We start from the raw sequence: 27,966 nt of genomic DNA, 5'->3' as shown, positions 1-27,966 counted from the left end.
ACAAGATAGAACTCAGCAGACACCCGCGATCAACAGGGCTGAAACAGGGCTGAGTATTGCCACGCCTCCGCCAGCCAGCCCCCCCACCTAATCACCCTAGCCCGTCCCACCCCGTCCTGCCATGCCCTTGCACGCACGCATTAGAATTAACTGGATGGAACATGATGTCATCAGTTTCACATCAAAAAATAAAAGATTGATAAAACACATCAGCAACTACACATCAAAATGCAATATTGCTAATTGCAGCACCTCCTACAGGTCAAAGGTCACCAAATTTTTTGAGCGTCCTCCTAATGGGGTCATGAATCCATATAGTAAGTTTGGTTATGATACATGGCAGGGTTGTTGAGATATGAGCTCACTTCCTGTTTGGCGGCTTCGCCACCAATTTTTATTGACTGTTACAAGCGAATGCTTTTGCCAATTGTTCCAGAAAGCAATATATTGATAGATTATGGTCTGAAGATGGTCTCTGCCAATTTTGGTGAGAATCCGCTGAAATTTGTGACCTGTGAAAACTTGTACGTGTTTTTGATTAAATCCAATATGGCGGCCGAATCAGTTACGATGACATCACAAGTTCACTTGGGTCGGCCTAAGGACCTCCAACAGTGTTACCAGACACCACTAGTGCATTTTAATTCCAAACACAACAGCAGCTACAGGCCAAAAGGCATGTTTCTTAATTACAGCGCCCCCTAGAGGTCAAAGGTCACCAGATTTATTGAGTGTCCCCCTGATTGGGTCCTGAGTCAATGCACCCAGTTTGGCTTTGATACATGAAAGGGTTGCTGAGATATGAGCTCACTTCCTGTTTGGCGGCTTCGCCGCAAATTTCAATTGGCTGTTACAGCCGAATGCTTCTGTCAATTGTTCCAGAAAGCAATGCACTGATAAGGCATGGTCTGAAGATGATCTCTGCCAATTTTGGTGAGGATCCACTGAAATTTGTGACTTGCGAAAATTTTTACGTGTTTTTGATTAAATCCAATATGGCGGCCGAATCAATTACGATGACATCACAAATTGGCTTGGGACGGCCTAAGGACCTCCAACAGTATTACCAGACACCAGTAGTGCGTTTTAATTCTAAGCACAACAGCAGCTACAGGCCAAAAGGCCTGTTTCTTAATTATAGCGCCCCCTAGAGGTCAAAGGTCACCAGATTTCTTGAGCGTCCCCCTGATTGGGTCCTGAGTCCATGTACTAAGTTTGGTTATGTTAGATGATTGGGTTGCTGAGATATGAGCTCACTTCCTGTTTGGCGGCTTCGCCACATATTTCGATTGGCTGTTACGGGCGAACGGTTTGAGTTCCGAAGACGAAAATGAATAACTTTTGTGAGGATTGGTCTGAAGATCAAGTGTGTCAGATTTGGTGTCGATCGGACAAAATTTGTGACCTTTGAAGACTTTTTAGTGTTTTTGATGAATTCCAAAATGGCGGAAAATCCATCATGGCGGAAATTGACGTCATAGGGTGCGTTGAACTCAGCTTGGTCCAAGGATTCCAGCGATACCTCATTTTTGACAATCGGGTCAACGGGTCAGAAGTTACGTGCATGAACGCAAGTCCAACTTTGGCCTGTTGGTGGCGCTAGAGCGCTAGAGGTACCGACATGAAACTTGGTGAAATTAATCATTGGACTGTCTCCAATCACTGTGCCAAATTTCAGAACTTTTTGCCAGACGGTTCTATGGGCTGCCATTGACTTCAATGGCAGAGGAATAATAATAATAAATATAGCTGCAAGCAGCAATGAGGGGGCCAAGCAGTATAGGCCGGAGTAGCCACGGCGACAAGATAGAACTCAGCAGACGCTCGCGATCAACACTTTCAACAAGTGTCACATCAAACATAACTCATTTTGTAGGGCTGAAACAGGGCTGAGTACTGCCACCGCCTCCGCCAGCCAGCCCCCCCACCTAATCACCCCTGCCCGTCCCACCCCGTCCCGCCCCGCCCTACCACGCACGCATTACAATGACTGGATGGAATATGTTGTCATCTGTTTCACATCCAAAAATAAAAGATCGATAAAACACATCGCAACTACAGATCAAAATGCAACATTGCTAATTGCAGCACCCCCTACAGGTCAAAGGTCACCAAATTTCTTGAGCGTCCTCCTAATGGGGTCATGAATATATGTAGTAAGTTTGGTGATGATACATGGCAGGGTTGCTGAGATATGAGCTCACTTCCTGTTTGGCGGCTTCGCCGCAAGTTTCGATTGGCTGTTACAGCCGAATGCTACTGTCAATCGTTCCAAAAAGCGATGCACTGATAAGGCATGGTCTGAAGATGTTGTCTGCCAATTTTGGTGAGGATCCGCTGAAATTTGTGACCTGCGAAAATTCGTACGTGTTTTTGATTAAATCCAATATGGCGGCCGAATCAATTACGATGACATCACAAGTTGGCTTGGGTCGGCCTAAGGACCTTCAACAGTAGTACCAGACACCACTAATGGGTTTTAATTCTAAGCACAACTGCTGCTACAGGCCAAAAGGCATGTTTCTTAATTACAGCGCCCCCTAGAGGTCAAAGGTCACCAGATTTCTTGAGCGTCCCCCTGATTGGGTCCTGAGTCCATGGACTAAGTTTGGTTATGATAGATGAATGGGTTGCTGAGATATGAGCTCACTTCCTGTTTGGCGGCTTCGCCGCAAATTTCGATTGGCTGTTACGCGCGAACGGTTTTAGTTCCGAAGACGAAAAGGAATAACTTTTGTGCGGCTTGGTCTGAAGAGCATGTGTGTCAAGTTTGGTGACGATCGGACAAAATTTGTGACCTGTGAAGTTTTAGTTTCACTTTCACTAAAATCCAATATGGCGGAAAATCCATCATGGCGAAAAATGACGTCATAGGGTGCGTTGAACTCGGCTTGGTCCAAGGATTCTAACGATACCTCATTTTTGACAATCGGGTCAACAGGTCAGAAGTTACGTGCGTGAACGCAAGTCCAACTTTGGCCTGTTGGTGGCGCTAGAGCGCTCAAGGTGCCGGTATGAAACTTGGTGAAATGAATTATTGGACTGTCCCCAATTAGTGTGCAACATTTTATAACTTTTTACCAGACGGTTCTATGGGCTGCCATTGACTTCCATTGCAAAATAATGCGCATCAGCAGCTACTGGCCAAAATGCATTTTTGTCAATTACGGTGCCCCCTAGAGGTCAAATGTCACCAAATTTCTTGAGCGTCCTCCCGATGGGGTCTGAGGTACATGTACTAAATTTGGTTTTGATACATGAAAGCGTTGCTGAGATATGAAATCACTTCCTGTTTGGTGGCTTCGCCGCAAATTTCGATTGGCTGGTACAGGTCAATGCTTCTGTCAATTGTTCCAGAAAGCAATGCACTCATCAGGCATGGTCTGTTGATGGTCTCCGCCAATTTTGGTGAGGATCCGCTGAAATTTGTGACCTGCAAAAACGTGTACGTGTTTTTGATTAAATCCAATATGGCGGCCGAATCAATTACGATGACATCACAAGTCGGCTTGGGTCGGCCTAAGGACCTCCAACAGTATTACCAGACACCACTAGTGCATTTTAATTCTAAGCAAAACAGCAGCTACAGGCCAAAAGGCATGTTTCTTAATTACAGCGCCCCCTAGAGGTCAAAGGTCACCAAATTTCTTGAGTGTCCCCCTGATTGGGTCCTGAGTCCATGGACTTAGTTTGGTTATGATAGATCAATGGGTTGCTGAGATATGAGCTCACTTCCTGTTTGGCGGCTTCGCCGCAAATTTCGATTGGCTGTTACGCGCGAACGGTTTTAGTTCCGAAGACGAAAAAGAATAACTTTTGTGCGGCTTGGTCTGAAGAGCATGTGTGTCAAGTTTGGTGACGATCGGACAAAATTTGTGACCTGTGAAGTTTTAGTTTCACTTTCACTAAAATCCAATATGGCGGAAAATCCATCATGGCGGAAAATGACGTCATAGGGTGCGTTGAACTCGGCTTGGTCCAAGGATTCCAACGATACCTGATTTTTGACAATCGGGTCAACAGGTCAGAAGTTACGTGCGTGAACGCAAGTCCAACTTTGGCCTGTTGGTGGCGCTAGAGCGCTCAAGGTGCCGGTATGAAACTTGGTGAAATTAATTATGGGACTATCCCTAATCAGTGTGCCAAATTTCACAACTTTTCACCAGACGGTTCTATGGGCTGCCATTGACTTCAATGGCGGAATAATAATAATAATAATAATAAGAACAAATAGAAACACAATGGTTGCCTCGCAGCTTCGCTGCTTGGCCCCCAATAAGAAATCATAGAAACACAATGGGGCTTCGCAGCTTCGCTGCTTGGCCCCCAATAAGAACAAATAGAAACACAATGGTTGCCTCGCAGCTTCGCTGCTTGGCCCCCAATAAATATAGCTGCAAGCAGCAATGAGGGGGCCAAGCAGGCAGTTCAGCAGTCCAGAAGTCCAGATTTGCCATGCAACTCAATGCCGTGGCATCAGGCATATAGCATTAAGCAGTCACAACAAGTTCCATGTCAAACAACCCAAGATTGGCTGAGTTACAAGGTCAAGTTTCACATCAAAACATAACTGATTTTGTGTGGCTGAACCAGGGCTGAGTGTCGCCGCCCCCTCACCCAGCCAGCCCACCGCCGCAACCGCCCCTGCCCGTCCCACCCCGCCCCACCCTTGCACGCACGCATTAGAATTAACTGGATGGAACTCGCTGTCATCAGTTTCACATCAAAAATAAAAGATTGACTGAGATATGATCACACTTGCTGTGATTTAAACATAGAGGTCAACAATTGACGTCATAGGGTGTGTTGAACTCGGCTTGGCCCAAGGATTCCAATGATACCTCATTTTGCCATTCGGGTCAACAGGTCAAAAGTTACGTCCGTAAACACAAGTCCAACTTTGGCCTGTTGGTGGCGCTAGAGCGCTTGAGGTGCCGGCATGAAACTTGGTGAAATGAATTATTGGACTGTCCCCAATTAGTGTGCAAAATTGTATAACTTTTTACCAGACGGTTCTATGGGCTGCCATTGACTTCCATTGCAAAATAATGCGCATCAGCAGCTACTGGCCAAAATGCATTTTTGTCAATTACGGTGCCCCCTAGAGGTCAAATATCACCAAATTTCTTGAGCGTCCTCGCGATGGGGTCTGAGGTACATGTACTAAATTTGGTTTTGATACATGAAAGCTTTGCTGAGATATGAAATCACTTCCTGTTTGGCGGCTTCGCCACAAATTTCGATTGGCTGGTACAGGTCAATGCTTCTGTCAATTGTTCCAGAAAGCAATGCACTCATCAGGCATGGTCTGAAGATGGTCTCTACCAATTTTGGTGAAGAACAGATTAAATTTGTGACCTGCGAAAACTTGTACGTGTTTTTGATTAAATCCAATATGGCGGCCGAATCAATTACGATGACATCACAAGTTGGCTTGGGTCGGCCTAAGGACCTCCAACAGTATTAACAGACACCACTAGTGCATTTTAATTCTAAACACAACTGCAGCTACAGGCCAAAAGGCATGTTTCTTAATTACAGCGCCCCCTAGAGGTCAAAGGTCACCAGATTTCTTGAGCGTCCCCCTGATTGGGTCCTGAGTACATGTACTAAGTTTGGTTATGACAGATGAATGGGTTGCTGAGATATGAGCTCACTTCCTGTTTGACGGCTTCGGCGCAAACTTCGATTGGCTGTTACGCGCGAACGGTTTTAGTTCCGAAGACAAAAAACAATGCATTAATGAGGCATGGTCTGAAGATCATGTGTGTCAAGTTTGGTGACGATCGGACAAACTATGTGAGGCGTGAAACTTTAGTTTCACTTTCGATAAAATCCAATATGGCGGAAAATCCATCATGGCGGAAAATGACGTCATAGGGTGCGTTGAACTCGGCTTGGTCCAAGGATTCCAACGATACCTCATTTTTGACAATCGGACAAACGGGTCAAAAGTTACTTGCGTGAACGCACGTCCAAATTTGGCCTGTTGGTGGCGCTAGAGTGCTTGAGGTGCCATCATGAAACTTGGTGACATTAATCATGGGACTGTCCCTAATCAGTGTGCCAAATTTCACAACTTTTTACCAGACGGTTCTATGGGCTGCCATTGACTTCCATGGCGGAAGAAAGTTGCATAATAATAAGAAAAGATAGAAAAACAATGGGTGCCTTCGCAGCTTCGCTGCTTGGCCCCCAATAATAATAATAATAAGAAAAAATAGAAACACAATGGGTGCCTTCGCAGCTTCGCTGCTTGGCCCCCAATAATAATAAGAACAAATAGAAACACAATGGTTGCCTCGCAGCTTCGCTGCTTGGCCCCCAAATATAGCTGCAAGCAGCAATGAGGGGGCCAAGCAGTGAGATTAGCAGGCCAGATTTGCCATGTAAGTCAATGCCGTTGCATCAGACATATAGCCTTAAGCAGTCACAGCAAGTTCCATGCCATACAACCCAAGATTGGCTGAGTTACAAGGTCAAGTTTCACATCAAAACATAACTGATTTTGTGGGGCTGAACCAGGCCTGAGTGTCACCGCCCCCTCCCCCAGCCAGCCCACCGCCGCAACCGCCCCTGCCCATCCCATCCCGTCCCACCCTTGCACGCACACATTAGAATGAACTAGATGGAACTTGCGGTCATCAGTTTCACATCAAAAATAAAAGATTGACTGAGATATGATCACACTTGCTGTGATTTAAACACAGAGGTCAAAAATTGACGTCATAGGGTGTGTGGGGGTGTGAACTCAGCTTGGCCCAAGGATTCCAATGATACCTCATTTTGCCATTCGGGTCAACAGGTCAAAAGTTACGTCGGTGAACACAAGTCCAACTTTGGCCTGTTGGTGGCGCTAGAGCGCTTGAGGTGCCGGCATGAAACTTGGTGAAATGAATTATTGGACTGTCCCCAATTAGTGTGCCAAATTGTATAACTTTTTACCAGACGGTTCTATGGGCTGCCATTGACTTCCATTGCAAAATAATGCGCATCAGCAACTACTGGCCAAAATGCATTTTTGTCAATTACGGAGCCCCCTAGAGGTCAAATGTCACCAAATTTCTTGAGCATCCTCCCGATGTGGTCTGAGGTACATGTACTAAGTTTGGTTTTGATACATGAAAGCGTTGCTGAGATATGAAATCACTTCCTGTTTGGCGGCTTCGCCGCAAATTTTGATTGGCTGGTACAGGCCAAAGCTTCTGTCAATTGTTCCAGAAAGCAATGCATTCATCAGGCATGGTCTGAAGATGGTCTCTGCCAATTTTGGTGAGGAACAGATGAAATTTGTGACCTGCCAAAACTTTTTTGTGTTTTTGATTTAATCCAATATGGCGGCCGAATCAATTACGATGACATCACAAGTCGGCTTGGGTCGGCCTAAGGACCTCCAACAGTATTACCAGACACCACTAGTGCATTTTAATTCTAAGCAAAACAGCAGCTACAGGCCAAAAGGCATGTTTCTTAATTACAGCGCCCCCTAGAGGTCAAAGGTCACCAGATTTTTTGAGCGTCCCCCTGATTGGGTCCTGAGGCCATGTACTAAGTTTGGTTATGATAGATGAATGGGTTGCTGAGATATGAGCTCACTTCCTGTTTGGCGGCTTCGCCGCATATTTCGATTGGCTGTTACGGTCAAACGGTTTGAGTTCCGAAGACGAAAAGTGATAACTTTTGTGCGGCTTGGTCTGAAGAGCATGTGTGTCAAGTTTGGTGACGATCGGACAAAATTTGTGACCTGTGAAGTTTTAGTTTCACTTTCACTAAAATCCAATATGGCGGAAAATCCATCATGGCGGAAAATGACGTCATAGGGTGCGTTGAACTCGGCTTGGTCCAAGGATTCCAACGATACCTCATTTTTCAAAATCGGGTCAACAGGTCAAAAGTTACGTGCGTGAACGCACGTCAAACTTTGGCCTGTTGGTGGCGCTAGAGCCCTCGAGGTGCCGACATGAAACTTGGTGAAATTAATCAATGTACTATCCCCAATCAGTGTGCCAAATTTCACAACTTTTTACCAGACGGTTCTATGGGCTGCCATAGACTTCAATGGCAGAGGAAAGATGTTAAATAATAATAATAAGAAAATATAGCTGCAAGCAGCAATGAGGGGGCCAAGCAGTGAGATCAGCAGGCCAGATTTGCCATGTAAGTCAATGCTGTTGCATCAGACATATAGCCTTAAGCAGTCACAGCAAGTTCCATGCCATACAACCCAAGATTGGCTGACTTACAAGGTCAAGTTTCACATCAAAACATAACTGATTTTGTGGGGCTGAACCAGGGCTGAGTGTCGCCGCCCCCTCCCCCTGCCAGCCCACCGCCGCAACCGCCCCTGCCCATCCCACCCCGTCCCACCCTTGCACGCACACATTAGAATGAACTAGATGGAACTTGCTGTCATCAGTTTCACATCAAAAATAAAAAATTGACTGAGATATGATCACACTTGCTGTGATTTAAACACAGAGGTCAAAAATTGACGTCATAGGGTGTGTTGAACTCGGCTTGGCCCAAGGATTCCAATGATACCTCATTTTGCCATTCGGGTCAACAGGTCAAAAGTTACGTCCGTGAACACAAGTCCAACTTTGGCCTGTTGGTGGCGCTAGAGCGCTTGAGGTGCCGGCATGAAACTTGGTGAAATGAATTATTGGACTGTCCCCAATTAGTGTGCAAAATTGTATAACTTTTTACCAGACGGTTCTATGGGCTGCCATTGACTTCCATTGCAAAATAATGCGCATCAGCAACTACTGGCCAAAATGCATTTTTGTCAATTACGGAGCCCCCTAGAGGTCAAATGTCACCAAATTTCTTGAGCGTCCTCCCGATGTGGTCTGAGTTACATGTACTAAGTTTGGTTTTGATACATGAAAGCGTTCCTGAGATATGAAATCACTTCCTGTTTGGCGGCTTCGCCACAAATTTTGATTGGCTGGTACAGGCCAAAGCTTCTGTCAATTGTTCCAGAAAGCAATGCACTCATCAGGCATGGTCTGAAGATGGTCTCTGCCAATTTTGGTGAGGATCCGCTGAAATTTGTGACCTGCCAAAACTTATATGTGTTTTTGATTAAATCCAATATGGCGGCCGAATCAATTACGATGACATCACAAGTTGGCCTGGGTTGGCCTAAGGACCTCCAACAGTATTATCAGACACCACTAGTGTGTTTTAATTCTAAGCACAACTGCTGCTACAGGCCAAAAGGCATGTTTCTTAATTACAGCGCCCCCTAGAGGTCAAAGGTCACCAGATTTCTTGAGCGTCCCCCTGATTGGGTCCTGAGTCCATATACTAAGTTTGGTTATGATAGATGAATGGGTTGCTGAGATATGAGCTCACTTCCTGTTTGGCAGCTTCGCCGCATATTTCGATTGGCTGTTACGGTCAAACGGTTTGAGTTCCGAAGACGAAAAGTGATAACTTTTGTGCGGCTTGGTCTGAAGAGCATGTGTGTCAAGTTTGGTGACGATCGGATAAAATTTGTGACCTGTGAAGTTTTAGTTTCACTTTCACTAAAATCCAATATGGCGGAAAATCCATCATGGCGGAAAATGACGTCATAGGGTGCGTTGAACTCGGCTTGGTCTAAGGATTCCAACGGTACTTCATTTTTCAAAATCGGATCAACAGGTCAAAAGTTACGTGCGTGAACGCACGTCCAACTTTGGCCTGTTGGTGGCGCTAGAGCCCTCGAGGAGCCGACATGAAACTTGGTGAAATTAATCATGGGACTGTCCCCAATCGGTGTGCCAAATTTCACAACTTTTTACCAGACGGTTCTATGGGCTGCCATAGACTCCCATGGCGGAAGAAAGATGTTAAATAATAATAATAATAGTAAGAAATCATAGAAACACAATGGGGCTTCGCAGCTTCGCTGCTTGGCCCCCAAATATAGCTGCAAGCAGCAATGAGGGGGCCAAGCAGTATAGGCCGGAGTAGCCACGGCGACAAGATAGAACTCAGCAGACACTCGCGATCAACACTTTCAACAAGTGTCACATCAAACATAACTGATTTTGTAGGGCTGAAACAGGGCTGAGTACTGCCACCGCCTCCGCCAGCCAGCCCCCCCACCAAATCAACCCTGCCCATCCCACCCCGTTCCGCCCCGCCCTACCACGCACGCATTAGAATGACTGGATGGAATATGTTGTCATCTGTTTCACATCCAAAAATAAAAGATCGATAAAACACATCGCAACTACAGATCAAAATGCAACATTGCTAATTGCAGCACCCCCTACAGGTCAAAGGTCACCAAATTTCTTGAGCGTCCTCCTAATGGGGTCATGAATATATGTAGTAAGTTTGGTGATGATACATGGCAGGGTTGCTGAGATATGAGCTCACTTCCTGTTTGGCGGCTTCGCCGCAAGTTTCGATTGGCTGTTACAGCCGAATGCTACTGTCAATCGTTCCAAAAAGCGATGCACTGATAAGGCATGGTCTGAAGATGTTCTGTGCCAATTTTGGTGAGGATCCGCTGAAATTTGTGACCTGCGAAAATTCGTACGTGTTTTTGATTAAATCCAATATGGCGGCCGAATCAATTACGATGACATCACAAGTTGGCCTGGGTCGGCCTAAGGAACTCCAACAGTATTACCAGACACCACTAGTGCGTTTTAATTCTAAGCACAACAGCAGCTACAGGCCAAAAGGCATGTTTCTTAATTACAGCGCCCCCTAGAGGTCAAAGGTCACCAGATTTCTTGAGCGTCCCCCTGATTGGGTCCTGAGTCCATGCACCAAGTTTGGCTTTGATACATGCAAGGGTTGCTGAGATATGAGCTCACTTCCTGTTTGGCGGCTTCGCCGCATATTTCGATTGGCTGTTACGGGCGAACGGTTTGAGTTCCGAAGACGAAAATGAATAACTTTTGTGAGGCTTGGTCTGAAGATCAAGTGTGTCAGATTTGGTGTCGATCGGACAAAATTTGTGACCTTTGAAGACTTTTTAGTGTTTTTGATGAAATCCAAAATGGCGGAAAATCCATCATGGCGGAAATTGACGTCATAGGGTGCGTTGAACTCGGCTTGGTCCAAGGATTCTAACAATACCTAATTTTTGACAATCGGATCAACGGGTCAAAAGTTACGTGCGTGAACGCACATCCAACTTTGGCCTGTTGGTGGCGCTAGAGCGCTCAAGGTGCCGGTATGAAACTTGGTGAAATTAATCATGAGACTGTCCCCAATCAGTGTGCCAAATTTCAGAACTTTTCACCAGACGGTTCTATGGGCTGCCATTGACTTCAATGACGGAAGCGTAATAATAATAATAATAATAATAATAATAAGAAAACTAACAAACACAATGGGTGCCTTCGCAGCTTCGCTGCTTGGCCCCCAAATATAGCTGCAAGCAGCAATGAGGGGGCCAAGCAGTGAGATCAGCAGGCCAGATTTGCCATGTAAGTCAATGCCGTTGCATCAGACATATAACCTTAAGCAGTCACAGCAAGTTCCATGCCATACAACCCAAGATTGGCTGAGTTACAAGGTCAAGTTTCACATCAAAACATAACTGATTTTGTGGGGCTGAACCAGGGCTGAGTGTCGCCGCCCCCTCCCCCAGCCAGCCCACCGCCGCAACCACCCCTGCCCATCCCACCCCGTCCCACCCTTGCACGCACACATTAGAATGAACTAGATGGAACTTGCTGTCATCAGTTTCACATCAAAAATAAAAGATTGACTGAGATATGATCACACTTGCTGTGATTTAAACACAGAGGTCAAAAATTGACGTCATAGGGTGTGTTGAACTCGGCTTGGCCCAAGGATTCCAATGATACCTCATTTTGCCATTCGAGTCAACAGGTCAAAAGTTACGTCCGTGAACACAAGTCCAACTTTGGCCTATTGGTGGCGCTAGAGCGCTTGAGGTGGCGGCATGAAACTTGGTGAAATGAATTATTGGACTGTCCCCAATTAGTGTGCCAAATTGTATAACTTTTTACCAGACGGTTCTATGGGCTGCCATTGACTTCCATTGCAAAATAATGCGCATCAGCAACTACTGGCCAAAATGCATTTTTGTCAATTACGGAGCCCCCTAGAGGTCAAATGTCACCAAATTTCTTGAGCGTCCTCCCGATGTGGTCTCAGGTACATGTACTAAGTTTGGTTTTGATACATGAAAGCGTTGCTGAGATATGACATCACTTCCTGTTTGGCGGCTTCGCCGCAAATTTTGATTGGCTGGTACAGGCCAAAGCTTCTGTAAATTGTTCCAGAAAGCAATGCACTCATCAAGCATGGTCTGAAGATGGTCTCTGCCAATTTTGGTGAGGAACAGATGAAATTTGTGACCTGCCAAAACTTTTTTGTGTTTTTGATTTAATCCAATATGGCGGCCGAATCAATTACGATGACATCACAAGTTGGCTTGGGTCGGCCTAAGGACCTCCAACAATAGTAGCAGACACCACTAGTGGGTTTCAATTCTAAGCACAACTGCTGCTACAGGCCAAAAGGCATGTTTCTTAATTACAGCGCCCCCTAGAGGTCAAAGGTCACCAAATTTCTTGAGCGTCCCCCTGATTGGGTCCTGAGTCCATGGACTAAGTTTGGTTATGATAGATCAATGGGTTGCTGAGATATGAGCTCACTTCCTGTTTGGCGGCTTCGCCGCAAATTTCGATTGGCTGTTACGCGCGAACGGTTTTAGTTCCGAAGACAAAAAGCAATGCATTAATGAGGCATGGTCTGTAGATGATATCTTTTAAGTTTGGTGTCGATCGGACAAAATTTGTGACCTCTGATACGTTTTAAGAGATTTTGATTAAATCCAAAATGGCGGAAAATCCATCATGGCGGAAAATGACGTCATAGGGTGCGTTGAACTCGGCTTGGTCCAAGGACTCCAACGATACCTCATTTTTGACAATCGGGCAAACGGGTCAAAAGTTACTTGCGTGAATGCACGTCCAACTTTGGCCTGTTGGTGGCGCTAGAGGGTTCGAGGTGCCGACAGGAAACTTGGTGAAATTAATCATTGGACTGTCCCCAATCAGTGTGCCAAATTTCACAACTTTTTACCAGACGGTTCTATGGGCTGCCATAGACTTCCATGGCGGAATAATAATAAATATAGCTGCAAGCAGCAATGAGGGGGCCAAGCAGTATAGGCCGGAGTAGCCACGGTGACAAGATTGAATTCAGCAGATACCCGCCATCAACACTTTCAACAAGTTTAATATCAAAACATACTTGATTTTGTAGGGCTGAAACAGGGCTGAGTATTGTCACTGCCTCCGCCAGCCAGCCCCCCACCTAATCACCCCTGCCCGTCCCACCCCGTCCTGGCACGCCCCGCCCCGCCCTTGCACGCACGCATTAGAATGAACTGGATGGAACATGTTGTCATCAGTTTCACATCAAAAAATAAAAGATCGATAAAACACATCAGCAACTATAGATCAAAATGCAATATTGCTAATTGCAGCACCCCCTACAAATCATAGATCACCAAAGTTTTTGAGTGTCCTCCTATTGGGGTCCTGAGTCCATGGACTAAGTTTGATTATGATAGGTGAATGGGTTGCTGAGATATGAGCTCACTTCCTGTTTGGCGGCTTCGCCGCAAATTTCGATTGGCTGTTACGCACGAACGGTTTTAGTTCCAAAGACAAAAAGCAATGCATTAATGAGGCATGGTCTGTAGATGATATCTATGAAGTTTGGTGTCGATCGGACAAAATGTGTGACCTCTGATACGTTTTAAGTGATTTTGATGAAATCCAAAATGGCGGAAAATACTTCATGGCGGAAAAGGACGCCATAGGGTGCGTTGAACTCGGCTTGGTCCAAGGATTCCAACGGTACCTAATTTTTCAAAATCGGATCAACAGGTCAAAAGTTACGTGTGTGAACGCACGTCCAACTTTGGCCTGTTGGTGGCGCTAGAGCGCTGGAGGTGCCGGCATGAAACTTGGTGAAATGAATTATTGGACTGTCCCTAATTAGTGTGCCAAATTGTATAACTTTTTACCAGACGGTTCTATGGGCTGCCATTGACTTCCATTGCAAAATAATGCGCATCAGCAACTACTGGCCAAAATGCATTTTTGTCAATTACGGAGCCCCCTAGAGGTCAAATGTCACCAAATATCTTGAGCGTCCTCCCGATGTGGTCTGAGGTACATGTACTAAGTTTGGTTTTGATACATGAAAGCGTTGCTGAGATATGAAATCACTTCCTGTTTGGCGGCTTCGCCGCAAATTTTGATTGGCTGGTACAGGCCAAAGCTTCTGTCAATTGTTCCAGAAAGCAATGCACTCATCAGGCATGGTCTGAAGATGGTCTCTGCCAATTTTGGTGAGGAACAGATGAAATTTGTGACCTGCCAAAACTTTTTTGTGTTTTTGATTTAATCCAATATGGCGGCCGAATCAATTACGATGACATCACAAGTTGGCTTGGGTCGGCCTAAGGACCTTCAACAGTAGTACCAGACACCACTAGTGGGTTTTAATTCTAAGCACAACTGCTGCTACAGGCCAAAAGGCATGTTTCTTAATTACAGCGCCCCCTAGAGGTCAAAGGTCACCAAATTTCTTGAGCGTCCCCCTGATTGGGTCCTGAGTCCATGGAATAAGTTTGGTTATGATAGATCAATGGGTTGCTGAGATATGAGCTCACTTCCTGTTTGGCGGCTTCGCCGCAAATTTCGATTGGCTGTTACGCGCGAACGGTTTTAGTTCCGAAGACAAAAAGCAATGCATTAATGAGGCATGGTCTGTAGATGATATCTATGAAGATTGGTGTCGATCGGACAAAATGTGTGACCTCTGATACGTTTTAAGTGATTTTGATGAAATTCAAAATGGCGGAAAATCCATCATGGCGGAAAATGACGTCATAGGGTGCGTTGAACTCGGCTTGGTCCAAGGATTCCAACGGTACCTCATTTTTCAAAATCGGATCAACAGGTCAAAAGTTACGTGCGTGAACGCACGTCCAACTTTGGCCTGTTGGTGGCGCTAGAGCGCTCGGGGTGCGGACTTGAAACTTGGTGAAATTAATCATGGGGCATTGCCTAATTAGTGTGCCAAATTTCACAACTTTTCACCAGACGGTTCTATGGGCTGCCATAGACTTCAATGGCAGAGGAAAGATGTGTAATAATAATAGGAAAAGCTAGAAACACAATGGGTGCCTTCGCAGCTTCGCTGCTTGGCCCCCAATAATAAGAAAACTAACAAACACAATGGGTGCCTTCGCAGCTTCGCTGCTTGGCCCCCAAATATAGCTGCAAGCAGCAATGAGGGGGCCAAGCAGAATGGGCCGGAGTAGCCACGGCGACAAGTTAGAACTCAGCAGACACCCGCGATCAACACTTTCAACAAGTGTCACATCAAAACATAACTGACTTTGTAGGGCTGAAACAGGGCTGAGTATTGCCGCCGCCTCCGCCAGTCAGCCACCCCACCTAATCACCCCTGCCCGTCCCACCCCGTCCTGCCCTGCCCTGCCCTTGCACGTACGCATTAGAATTAACTGGATGGAACATGTTGTCATCAGTTTCACATCAAAAAATAAAAGATTGATAAAACACATCAGCAACTACAGATCAAAATGCAATATTGCTAATTGCAGCACCCCCTACAGGTCAAAGGTCACCAAATGTTTTGAGCGTCCTCCTAATGGGGTCATGAATATATGTAGTAAGTTTGGTGATGATGCATGGCAGGGTTGCTGAGATATGAGCTCACTTCCTGTTTGGCGGCTTCGCCACAAATTTCGATTGGCTGTTACGGGCGAATGCTTCTGTCAATTGTTCCAGAAAGCAATGCACTGATAAGGCATGGTCTGAAGATGGTCTCTGCCAATTTTGGTGAGGATCCGCTGAAATTTGTGACCTGCGAAAACTTATATGTGTTTTTGATTAAATCCAATGGCGGCCGAATCAATTACGATGACATCACAAGTCGGCTTGGGTCGGCCTAAGGACCTCCAACAGTATTACCAGACAGCACTAGTGCATTTTAATTCTAAGAACAGCAGCTACAGGCCAAAAGGCATGTTTATTAATTACAGCGCCCCCTAGAGGTCAAAGGTCACCAGATTTCTTGAGCGTCCCCCTGATTGGGTCCTGAGACCATGGACTAAGTTTGGTTATGATAGATGAATGGGTTGCTGAGATATGAGCTCACTTCCTGTTTGGCGGCTTCGCCGCAAATTTCGATTGGCTGTTACGCGCGAACGGTTTGAGTTCCGAAGACGAAAAGGAATAACTTTTTTGAGGCTTGATGTGAATATCAAGTGTGTCAAGTTTGGTGTTGATCGGACAAAATTTGTGACCTTTGAAGACTTTTTAGTGTTTTTGATGAAATCCAATATGACGGAAAATCCATCATGGCGGAAATTTACGTCATAGGGTGCGTTGAACTCGGCTTGGTCCAAGGATTCCAACGATACCTCATTTTTGACAATCGGTCATACGGGTCAAAAGTTACGTGCGTGAACGCACGTCCAACTTTGGCCTGTTGGTGGCGCTAGACTGCTCTAGGTGCCATCATGAAACTTGGTGACATTAATCATGGGACTGTCCCTTATCAGTGTGCCAAATTTCACAACTTTTCACCAGACGGTTCTATGGGCTGCCATTGACTTCCTTTGCAAAATAATGCGCATCAGCAACTACTGGCCAAAATGCATTTTTGTCAATTACGGAGCCCCCTAGAGGTCAAATGTCACCAAATTTCTTGAGCGTCCTCCCGATGTGGTCTGAGGTACATGTACTAAGTTTGGTTTTGATACATGAAAGCGTTGCTGAGATATGAAATCACTTCCTGTTTGGCGGCTTCGCCGCAAATTTTGATTGGCTGGTACAGGCCAAAGCTTCTGTCAATTGTTCCAGAAAGCAATGCACTCATCAGGAATGGTCTGAAGATGGTCTCTGCCAATTTTGGTGAGGATCCGCTGAAATTTGTGACCTGCGAAAACTTGTACGTGTTTTTGATTAAATCCAATATGGCGGCCGAATCAATTACGATGACATCACAAGTTGGCTTGGGTCGGCCTAAGGACCTTCAACAGTAGTACCAGACACCACTAATGGGTTTTAATTCTAAGCACAACTGCTGCTACAGGCCAAAAGGCATGTTTCTTAATTACAGCGCCCCCTAGAGGTCAAAGGTCACCAGATTTCTTGAGCGTCCCCCTGATTGGGTCCTGAGTCCATGGACTAAGTTTGGTTATGATAGATGAATGGGTTGCTGAGATATGAGCTCACTTCCTGTTTGGCGGCTTCGCCGCAAATTTCGATTGGCTGTTACGCGCGAACGGTTTCAGTTCCGAAGACGAAAAGGAATAACTTTTGTGCGGCTTGGTCTGAAGAGCATGTGTGTCAAGTTTGGTGACGATCGGACAAAATTTGTGACCTGTGAAGTTTTAGTTTCACTTTCACTAAAATCCAATATGGCGGAAAATCCATCATGGCGGAAAATGACGTCATTGGGTGCGTTGAACTCGGCTTGGTCCAAGGATTCCATCGATACCTCATTTTTGACAATCGGCCATACGGGTCAAAAGTTACGTGCGTGAACGCACGTCCAACTTTGGCCTGTTGGTGGCGCTAGAGTGCTCTAGGTGCCATCATGAAACTTGGTGACATTAATCAAGGGACTGTCCCTAATCAGTGTGCCAAATTTCAAAACTTTTCACCAGACAGTTCTATGGGCTGCCATAGACTTCCATGGCGGAATAATAATAATAATAGGGAAGAAAACATAGAAACACAATGAGGTCCTCGCAGCTTCGCTGCTTGGCCCCCAATCATAGAAACACAATGGGTGCCTTCGCAGCTTCGCTGCTTGGCCCCCAAATATAACCGCAAGCGGTGATTTACGGGGTCCGAGCAAAACGAACATGAGGTAGCATAGCTTTTTAGTTTTACATATGCTTTGATTGTTTGGGCCCAATTGTTCAAAAGAAACATGATTGTATTTTGGTTATCGGATTTCAATTACCGGATTTCGGCTATCGGATTGGATCAAATCTTGAAAATGGCTTGTTCAAAGGGAAACAAGGATCCTGAAATTGGATTAGATCACATAATCTATTCTTGGTTTTGATCTGGATAAAACCTTCACTTTGTGTTGTTCAAAACTTTTGAGTTGGATTGGAATAAATTTGATGCATAAAATTAGGATTACCCTGTGCTGTAACGTTATAGTGTGCTAACCTCCACAACCTAATAGTATTCTAACAATACCCTATTCTAGTGTGCTAACCTCCACAACCCAACAGTATTCTAACAGTAGTATTCTAGTGCGCTAATCTCCACAACTCAATAGTATTCTAACAATACTCTATTCTACAGGACTATGCATTTGTCATGGATAAGATGAAGGCAGTGTTTCCCACAGAATGGAATTGTATTTGTGGTGGTAGGTGAAGGGGGGTGGGGGTGGGTTCTGTGTTGGAGTCAATAAGATGAACAACCTATAATTATGCAGTTATACTTGCCTTGCACGACAAGTCCTGTCAAGTAGCTGTAACGTTATAGTGTGCTAACCTCCACAACCCAACAGTATTCTTAACAGTATTCTATTCTAGTATGCTAACCTCCACAACCCAGCTGAAGGAACTGTAGGGGGCGATGTGGGTCGAGGTAGAGGGAGTGTGTAGCGAGCAGGCAGAGCCTCGGTCAGAAGGCTCAATGGTATGAAGTGATGACACGGAGATGGCAGGTTTCGGTGCAACACAAGTGAACTTTATTTGAGTTTCAATTCATCTGTTCTTTTGTTCTTTACTTGTATGTGTGCTGCATCAAAGAGGAAACAAACAGAAAATGGAGTAATCAGTGAAATGGGGTAAATCAGTACAGATCCCAACTCACAAACAAACCAATTGACATTTGAACAATAAACTGAAATCATATGGCTATATAAGGTACAACTAAACAATACTTGACATCCCAAGTCAACCAACATCACCTAATCATCTCTCACATGGGACTCCAACACACCAAACCAACAAACAAAGACCTTAACTATACACATGATGGCAGAGCTACTCTACAAACTGATAAACATCACAAAAGTCATAGTGAGGGTCATTAAAGTGATGACTTACGCTAACTCAAAGACGCACACAAAGCAGGACACACTGGAGTGCTGGGTTGAGATGAACAAAAGAGTGAACTGAGGGCGAGCAAACAATTTATCCTGGTCTGAGCCCCTGCTCCGGAGCTACAGGGTTTCCCAGCAGGTAAACTGGGTGTGGTTTGGTGACAGAGCCAAACAATCCAGCGATTTCTCCACAGCACCTCCTTACACTGACAGACTTTGGAAAGATTTGCAAAGATTTGGAAAAGATTTTTGAAAGACTACAGTCTCAGACCCTCTCACATCTAAAGACAAGTAGTAGAGTTTTAAGTCACAGACTATGATTTTGCAATGACTAGGGATCTTGCAGGGTCACTATTTACAAGACTGCAACACGATTCCTTTAAATTATTACCCATCGTGCAATAGATAAACAGGAACTGAAAAATTATAGCCTACTAAACTCAAAGTCGTATTTTCGTGTTTCTGCAGCATTGTTTCATGCGTGACATCCTTAACCGATACAGAGTTGTTCTGTCAAGTGGAAGAGCCGACTAAATATGTATAAGAAATTACAAATATTATAAGAATAACAAATAATTATAGGCTACAGCTGTGTCGGAGTCAATAAGAAAAACAGCCTATAATTATACAGTTACACTACAAGTCCATATTGAAAAGTAGCTGTAATGTAATAGTGTGCTAACATCCACAACCCAACAGCATTCTATTGTAGTATGCTAACATCCACAACCCAACAGTATTCTAACACTAATGCTTCAAGTGGGATTTGAACTCTCAACCTAAGGATCACCAGTACAGGCATTATCTCACTGAGCCACTGTCAATCCTACATGTTGGCCAGTCACATTCACATGGTGAAAATGTGTATTGGTAAACACACAACAAGAAAAACTCTAAGCATACATTTGACAATAAAATGAAGGGCTTTCCTGAAAGAGTACACCTGAAAACTTTTTGAAATTCTGGGGCAATTAGACATTTGTAGAGAAGAACACTAATGGATGAAATATAAATATGATAGACTTAATGATGAAGGAAAAATAGTAAACAAAGAAGTTCCCCTAAATGTCAGAGTGTCTCGGCATTCTGATTCTTGGCAACTAATGACTGTGTATGTTGATTGCCTGATGTCATTCAGGTGCTGTTCAATGGTGTGAATCTTCAATAACCAATAGTATTCGAGCTAGAGCCTAAAGCACTACCAGGAATTCGAACTCTCAACCTAACAAACATCAGCACTAGGCATTATCCCACTGAGCCACTGACAATCCTACATATTTGGCAGTCACATTCACATGGTGAAAATGTGTATTGGTAAACACACAACAAGAAAAACTCTAAGCATACATTTTTACAATAAAATGAAGGGCTTTCCTAAAAGAGTACACCTGAAAACTTTTTGAAATTCTGGGGCAATAAGACATTTGTAGAGAAGAATACTAATGGATGAAATATAAATATGATAGACTTTATGATGAAGGAAAAATAGTAAACAAAGAAGTTCCCCTGAATGTCATAGAGTGTCTCGGCATTGTGATTCTTGGTAACTGATGAGTGTGAATGTTGATTGACTAATGTCATTCAGGTGCTGTTCAATGGTGTGAATCTTAAATGACAAATCCTAAAGCTTTAACAGGGATTTGAACACTCAACCTAAGAAACACCAGTACAAGGCATTATCCCACTGAGCCACTAACAATCATACACATTGGGCAGTCACATTCACATGTGAAAATGTGTGTTGGTAAACACAAGAAAAACTCCAAGCATACATTTGACAATAAAATGAAGGGCTTTCCTAAAACAGTACACCTGAAATCTTTTTGAAATTCTGGGGCAATTAGACATTTGTAGAGAAGAACACTAATGGATGAAATATAAATATGATAGACTTAATGATGAAGGAAAAATAATGAACAAAGAAGTTCCCCTAAATGTCAGAATGTCTCGGCGTTCTGATTCTTGGCAACTAATGACTGTGGATGTTGATTGCCTGATGTCATTCAGGTGCTGTTCAATCTTCAGTAACCAATAGCATGTGCAGCTTGATCCTGAAGTTCTAATGGGGATTCGAACACTCAACCTAAGAAACACCAGTACAAGGCATTATCCCACTGAGCCACTAACAATCATACACATTGGGCAGTCACATTCACATGTGAAAATGTGTGTTGGTAAACACAAGAAAAACTCCAAGCATACATTTGACAATAAAATGAAGGGCTTTCCTAAAACAGTACACCTGAAATCTTTTTGAAATTCTGGGGCAATTAGACATTTGTAGAGAAGAACACTAATGGATGAAATATAAATATGATAGACTTAATGATGAAGGAAAAATAGTGAACAAAGAAGTTCCCCTAAATGTCAGAGTGTCTCGGCATTCTGATTCTTGGCAACTAATGACTGTGTATGTTGATTGCCTGATTACATTCAGGTGCTGTTCAATGGTGTGAATCTTCAATAACCAATAGTATTCGAGCTAGAGCCTAAAGCACTACCAGGGATTCGAACTCTCAACCTAACAAACATCAGCACTAGGCATTATCCCACTGAGCCACTGACAATCCTACATATTTGGCAGTCACATTCACATGGTGAAAAGGTGCGTTGGCAAACACACAACATCAAGAAAATTCCTAGCATACATTTGACAATAGAATTAAGGGCTTTATAAAAAAGAGTACAGATCTGAAAATGTGCACTGTTAATGGTATCCACATAATGATGGTTGTATGGTTGTTCACCAAGGAAAAAAAATTACTCATATAGGAATATAGGTGATATAGGAGAAATGGGCTGAGTGGTCGAACTTTATTGGTCTATATCTCTGAAATGGAAAAACATATCCAAATTATTTTGATAACTTTTGTGAGGCTTTGTCTAAACATTGTCTGTGAGAATTTTGGTGAAGATTTGATAATTTTTGAAGTATGTGAAACTTTTTATGATGTTTGGCTTTTCTCTGAAATTGTGGCAAAAGTAAACATTTTTAGAGCATAAGACCAGGGTGAAAAAGATGCATCTGAATGTAGAGATTAATATCATGAAAGAATTTTGAGTCTAGGTCAATCTGGTAAGGAGAAATAAGCATTTTTGACAAGAGCGCCACCTTTGGGTGCAGTACCCCAAATTTTGGGTTATGGGTAGTAGGGGGTACTGGTAACAATACTTGAAAATGTTTAGTTTCTAGGACTTACGGTTTATAGGAATATAGGTGATCTAGGAAAAATGGCCTAAGTGGTCTAACTTTATTAGCCTATATCTCTGAAATGGAACAAAATATCAAAATTCTGATCCATAACTTTTGTGAGGCTTGGTCTAAACATTGTCTGTGAGAATTTTGGTGAAGATTTGATTATTTTTGAAGAGTGTGAAACTTTTTATAATGTTTGGCTTTTCCATGAAATTGTGTCAAAAATAAACATTTTTAGACCATAAGACCAGGGCCAAAAAGATGCATCTGAGTTTAGAGATTAATATTATGAAAGAATTTTGAGTCTAGGTCAATCTGGTAAGGAGAAATTAGCATAATTAACTTTTTTTTCCAACAGCGCCACCTTTGGGTGCAGTACCCCAAATTTTGGGTTATGGGCAGAGGGGGGTACTGGTAACCATACCTGAAAATTTGAAGAGTTTTGGAGTTACGGTTTAGGCAGCAGTATGACTTTTACAGAATTTTGGCCAAAAATGAACGGTACAGAAACAATAGGGGTCCTGCAGCTACGCTGCTCGGACCCCTAAATATAGCTGCAAGCAGCAATGAGGGGGCCAAGCAGAATAGGCCGGAGTAGCTACGGCGACAAGATAGAACTCAGCAGACACCCGTGATCAACAGGGCTGAAACAGGGCTGAGTATTGCCACGCCTCCGCCAGCCAGCCCCCCCACCTAATCACCCCAGCCCGTCCCACCCCATCCTGCCATGCCCTTGCACGCACGCATTAGAATTAACTGGATGGAACATGTTGTCATCAGTTTCACATCAAAAAATAAAAGATTGATAAAACACATCAGCAACTACACATCAAAATGCAATATTGCTAATTGCAGCACCTCCTACAGGTCAAAGGTCACCAAATTTTTTGAGCGTCCTACTAATGGGGTCATGAATCCATATAGTAAGTTTGGTTATGATACATGGCAGGGTTGTTGAGATATGAGCTCACTTCCTGTTTAGCGGCTTCGCCACCAATTTTGATTGACTGTTACAAGCGAATGCTTTTGCCAATTGTTCCAGAAAGCAAGATATTGATAGATTATGGTCTGAAGATGGTCTCTGCCAATTTTGGTGAGAATCCGCTGAAATTTGTGACCTGTGAAAACTTGTACGTGTTTTTGATTAAATCCAATATGGCGGCCGAATCAATTACGATGACATCACAAGTTCACTTGGGTCGGCCTAAGGACCTCCAACAGTGTTACCAGACACCACTAGTGCATTTTAATTCCAAACACAACAGCAGCTACAGGCCAAAAGGCATGTTTGTTAATTACAGCGCCCCCTAGAGGTCAAAGGTCACCAGATTTATTGAGTGACCCCCTGATTGGGTCCTGAGTCTATGCACCCAGTTTGGCTTTGATACATGCAAGGGTTGCTGAGATATGAGCTCACTTCCTGTTTGGCGGCTTCGCCGCAAATTTCGATTGGCTGTTACAGCCGAATGCTTCTGTCAATTGTTCCAGAAAGCAATGCACTGATAAGGCATGGTCTGAAGATGATCTCTGCCAATTTTGTTGAGGATCCACTGAAATTTGTGACCTGCGAAAATTCGTACGTGTTTTTGATTAAATCCAATATGGCGGCCGAATCAATTACGATGACATCACAAGTTGGCTTGGGTTGGCCTAAGGACCTCCAACAGTATTACCAGACACCACTAGTGCGTTTTAATTCTAAGCACAACTGCTGCTACAGGCCAAAAGGCATGTTTCTTAATTACAGCGCCCCCTAGAGGTCAAAGGTCACCAAATTTCTTGAGCGTCCCCCAGATTGGGTCCTGAGTCCATGGAATAAGTTTGGTTATGATAGATCAATGGGTTGCTGAGATATGAGCTCACTTCCTGTTTGGCGGCTTCGCCGCATATTTCGATTGGCTGTTACGGGCGAACGGTTTGATTTCCGAAGACGAAAAGGAGTATCTTTTGTGAGGCTTGGGCTGAAGATCATGTGTGTCAAGTTTGGTGACGATCGGACAAAATTTGTGACCTGTGAAGTTTTAGTTTCACTTTCACTAAAATCCAATATGGCGGAAAATCCATCATGGCGGAAAACGACGTCATAGGGTGCGTTGAACTCGGCTTGGTCCAAGGATTCCAACGATACCTCATTTTTGACAATCGGGTCAACAGGTCAGAAGTTACGTGCGTGAACGCAAGTCCAACTTTGGCCTGTTGGTGGCGCTAGAGTGCTTGAGGTGCCATCATGAAACTTGGTGACATTAATCATGGGACTGTCCCTAATCAGTGTGCCAAATTTCACAACTTTTCACCAGACGGTTCTATGGGCTGCCATTGACTTTAATGGCGGAATAATAATAATAATAATAATAAATATAGCTGCAAGCAGCAATGAGGGGGCCAAGCAGAGAGATCAGCAGGCCAGAATAACCATGTAAATCAATGCCGTTGCATCAGACATATAGCCTTAAGCAGTCACAGCAAGTTCCATGCCATACAACCCAAGATTGGCTGAGTTACAAGGTCAAGTTTCACATCAAAACATAACTGATTTTGTGGGGCTGAACCAGGGCTGAGTGTCGCCGCCCCCTCCCCCAGCCAGCCCACCGCCGCAACCGCCCCTGCCCATCCCACCCCGTCCCACCCTTGCACGCACACATTAGAATGAACTAGATGGAACTTGCTGTCATCAGTTTCACATCAAAAATAAAAGATTGACTGAGATATGATCACACTTGCTGTGATTTAAACACAGAGGTCAAAAATTGACGTCATAGGGTGTGTGGGGGTGTGAACTTGGCTTGGCCCAAGGATTCCAATGATACCTCATTTTGCCATTCGGGTCAACAGGTCAAAAGTTACGTCCGTGAACACAAGTCCAACTTTGGCCTGTTGGTGGCGCTAGAGCGCTTGAGGTGCCGGCATGAAACTTGGTGAAATGAATTATTGGACTGTCCCCAATTAGTGTGCAAAATTGTATAACTTTTTACCAGATGGTTCTATGGGCTGCCATTGACTTCCATTGCAAAATAATGCGCATCAGCAACTACTGGCCAAAATGCATTTTTGTCAATTACGGTGCCCCCTAGAGGTCAAATGTCACCAAATTTCTTGAGCGTCCTCCTAATGGGGTCATGAACATATGTAGTAAGTTTGGTGATGATACATGGCAGGGTTGCTGAGATATGAGCTCACTTCCTGTTTGGCCGCTTCGCTGCAAGTTTCGATTGGCTGTTACAGCCGAATGCTACTGTCAATCGTTCCAAAAAGCGATGCACTGATAAGGCATGGTCTGAAGATGTTCTCTGCCAATTTTGGTGAGGATCCGCTGAAATTTGTGACCTGCGAAAATTCGTACGTGTTTTTGATTAAATCCAATATGGCGGCCGAATCAATTACGATGACATCACAAATTGGCCTGGGTCGGCCTAAGGACCTCCAACAGTATTACCAGACACCACTAGTGCGTTTTAATTCTAAGCACAACAGCAGCTACAGGCCAAAAGGCATGTTTCTTAATTACAGCGCCCCCTAGAGGTCAAAGGTCACCAGATTTCTTGAGCGTCCCCCTGATTGGGTCCTGAGTACATCCACCAAGTTTGGCTTTGATACATGCAAGGGTTGCTGAGATATGAGCTCACTTCCTGTTTGGCGGCTTCGCCGCAAATTTCGATTGGCTGTTACGCGCGAACGGTTTTAGTTCCGAAGACGAAAAATAATAACTTTTGTGCGGCTTGGTCTGAAGAGCATGTGTGTCAAGTTTGGTGTTGATCGGACAAAATTTGTGACCTGTGAAGTTTTAGTTTCACTTTCACTAAAATCCAATATGGCGGAAAATCCATCATGGCGGAAATTGACGTCATAGGGTGCGTTGAACTCGGCTTGGTCCAAGGATTCCAACGATACCTCATTTTTGACAATCGGCCATACGGGTCAAAAGTTACGTGCGTGAACGCACGTCCAACTTTGGCCTGTTGGTGGCGCTAGAGTGCTCTAGGTGCCATCATGAAACTTGGTGACATTAATCATGGGACTGTCCCTAATCAGTGTGCCAAATTTCACAACTTTTCACCAGACGGTTCTATGGGCTGTCATTGACTTCAATGGCGGAATAATAATAATAATAATAAGAACAAATAGAAACACAATGGTTGCCTCGCAGCTTCGCTGCTTGGCCCCCAAATATAGCTGCAAGCAGCAATGAGGGGGCCAAGCAGTGAGATCAGCAGGCCAGATTAACCATGTAAATCAATGCCGTTGCATCAGACATATAGCCTGAAGCAGTCACAGCAAGTTCCATGCCATACAACCCAAGATTGGCTGAGTTACAAGGTCAAGTTTCACATCAAAACATAACTGATTTTGTGGGGCTGAACCAGGGCTGAGTGTCGCCGCCCCCTCCCCCAGCCAGCCCACCGCCGCAACCGCCCCTGCCCATCCCACCCCGTCCCACCCTTGCACGCACACATTAGAATGAACTAGATGGAACTCGCTGTCATCAGTTTCCCATCAAAAATAAAAGATTGACTGAGATATGATCACACTTGCTGTGATTTAAACACAGAGGTCAAAAATTGACGTCATAGGGTGTGTGGGGGTGTGAACTCGGCTTGGCCCAAGGATTCCAATGATACCTCATTTTGCCATTCGGGTCAACAGGTCAAAAGTTACGTCCGTGAACACAAGTCCAACTTTGGCCTGTTGGTGGCGCTAGAGCGCTTGAGGTGCCGGCATGAAACTTGGTGACATTAATCATGGGACTGTCCCTTATCAGTGTGCCAAATTTCACAACTTTTCACCAGACGGTTCTATGGGCTGCCATTGACTTCCATTGCAAAATAATGCGCATCAGCAACTACTGGCCAAAATGCATTTTTGTCAATTACGGAGCCCCCTAGAGGTCAAATGTCACCAAATTTCTTGAGCGTCCTCCCGATGTGGTCTGAGGTACATGTACTAAGTTTGGTTTTGATACATGAAAGCGTTGCTGAGATATGAAATCACTTCCTGTTTGGCGGCTTCGCCGCAAATTTTGATTGGCTGGTACAGGCCAAAGCTTCTGTCAATTGTTCCAGAAAGCAATGCACTCATCAGGCATGGTCTGAAGATGGTCTCTGCCAATTTTGGTGAAGAACAGATGAAATTTGTGACCTGCGAAAACTTGTACGTGTTTTTGATTAAATTCAATATGGCGGCCGAATCAATTTCGATGACATCACAAGTTGGCTTGGGTCGGCCTAAGGACCTTCAACAGTAGTAGCAGACACCACTAGTGGGTTTCAATTCTAAGCACAACTACTGCTACAGGCCAAAAGGCATGTTTCTTAATTACAGCGCCCCCTAGAGGTCAAAGGTCACCAAATTCGTTGAGCGTCCCCCTGATTGGATCCCGAGTCCATGGACTAAGTTTGGTTATGATAGATCAATGGGTTGCTGAGATATGAGCTCACTTCCTGTTTGGCGGCTTCGCCGCAAATTTCGATTGGATATTACGGGTGAACGGTCATAGTTCCGGAGACAAAACACCACAACTTTTGTGAGGCTTGGTCTGAAGATCATGTATGTCAAGTTTGGTGACGATCGGACAAAATTTGTGACCTGTGAAAAATTAGTTTCACTTTCACTTAAATCCAATATGGCGGAAAATCCATCATGGCGGAAAATGACGTCATTGGGTGCGTTGA

The sequence above is a fragment of the Alosa sapidissima genome, chromosome 1 (genome assembly GCF_018492685.1).
Source record: "Alosa sapidissima isolate fAloSap1 chromosome 1, fAloSap1.pri, whole genome shotgun sequence".
NCBI lineage: Eukaryota > Metazoa > Chordata > Actinopteri > Clupeiformes > Clupeidae > Alosa > Alosa sapidissima.
This window is presented reverse-complemented; position numbering follows the sequence as displayed.